The sequence below is a fragment of the Homalodisca vitripennis genome, chromosome 8 (assembly GCF_021130785.1).
Source record: "Homalodisca vitripennis isolate AUS2020 chromosome 8, UT_GWSS_2.1, whole genome shotgun sequence".
NCBI lineage: Eukaryota > Metazoa > Arthropoda > Insecta > Hemiptera > Cicadellidae > Homalodisca > Homalodisca vitripennis.
Window position 1 is genome coordinate 124119724 of NC_060214.1, and position 1906 is coordinate 124121629.

Below are 1906 nucleotides of genomic sequence, written 5' to 3' on the forward strand. Positions count from 1 at the left end.
ACAGAATTTCCTATTTTAACTAAATAAATAAAAAAAGATTTTTGTTCCTGTAGTATAAATACTGCATTACGCACTGTCACTAGCTTAAATAATGTAACTAATGCGCTATTAGCGCCGCTTGTCCTCAATTACTTTTAAAACGAATACAACATTAAAAAACCTTCAATATGATGGATATTTAGTTGTTTCTTTGTTTAAAAAATTCAATAAATGTCTTAAAGATTTATAGGCCGTTGTTTTGAAAAAATAGAATTAGAACAAATAAATTGTGTATTTGCAATTAATTATTTTTAAGATGTTTGGAAGACTAGTCGGGGTCTCTGGCTTCATAAAAGTTTTATGACACAATGTAAGGATAGGAAATGTCATGGAACGTGCCAAAGAAGTCATTCACTAAAACAAGTTTTCTTTCTCGATCACCACCGAAATTGGAACTTCCACGCACAATGAGGCATATAAAAAGGTAAAGAAGATGAAAAAATGTTATTTTAAATAATAAAATATTTTACCAATAAATGAGATTATTGAGCAGGATAGGGTGAGATTGGATACTTTGTGAAGAAGTGATTGTGTGCAGAACAAATTCAAAATAATGTAATTAAAACTAAATAGCCATATTGACAGCTGTTATAACCCTTATACAGTGATTGTGGTCAATCGCCACCACAATATCTCCTAAACAACGAGTATCAATATACCCACGCAACGTGTACAGAGGATCACATATGAAACATTCGCCTATAGTACAAACAGTCTGAGATAACACTGGAGACAAACCTGACTAATTATCGCTAACAATGCAAGCCGAACACACACATAGACAGTGTACACATCATTTACAGCCGCATACCCTGAGTTACTAATGTGAGGTACCTGTAAAACAATCTATTTTTTTTTTTAAGAAGCAAAGATAAGTAAGTTCAGTAATACCGTGTTAAGTAATTTAGCATTCCATTAAACGTATTATGTACCCATTCTCACTACTTATATAATGCTATTAAATCACTGTAGAAGTTTAATCTGAATAATTCAGAAATAATTCATAATAAATGACACAAGGAATTAAATTGTAAAGACAGAGGCATTTGTTACTTTAACTCTCTGTAAAATGTAATAGTTTGGTATAACGCAATATTTAAACAGTCAAATACTCAGTCAACGCTTTACGGCGTTCCAGCAACAAGTCCATATTCCTCTCTTTTAAGTTCCAAGCTCTATGGAGTGGTTATCCTTTCATAGTACTTTCTGTTATCTTAAACGCTTTCTGCTTAAAAGATAATCTATTATCAATAATTACTATGATTTTAGTACAATTTAATCATCAATTATCATCAAAATATATGACATTAATAATTATTTTTACTAGCAGTTACCCGCGGCTTCTCAAGCAATTTTCCAAATCTAAGGGCGTAGTATTCTTAGTCAAAGCATTTATGATGTAAATTATAGCCCTAAGATTATTTTAAACACAGGCACAGATCTGATACGTTTAGTTCAGTGTTCAATTTAATGTGTATTGTTTCTTTTTTCAGGATTTGCACGTATAATATCATGCATGCATTGCTAGCTCGAATAATACAAATTTCCGGTCCCACAGTTGCGTTTGCCAGCCCTGATGGCCGAACTAAAGTATGCAAAATAAAATAAAATATATTCATATAAAAATACTTCGGGCAAAAAAAACTTTAAATCGACGCCGTTTAAATTTACATAACATTTTACATCAAAAAGGCCATATATAAATGACATATTGTTGTGTAATGTATATATGGCATTTTTATAGTTGTTTTGTATTACTAAAACAATATTAATTTGTTACATAAACATGTGGAGGTATACGCGTGCCTAAAAACACATTTAACTTCAAAGTCTCTTCAACATAGATAGGCCTACTTTACCTAAACAT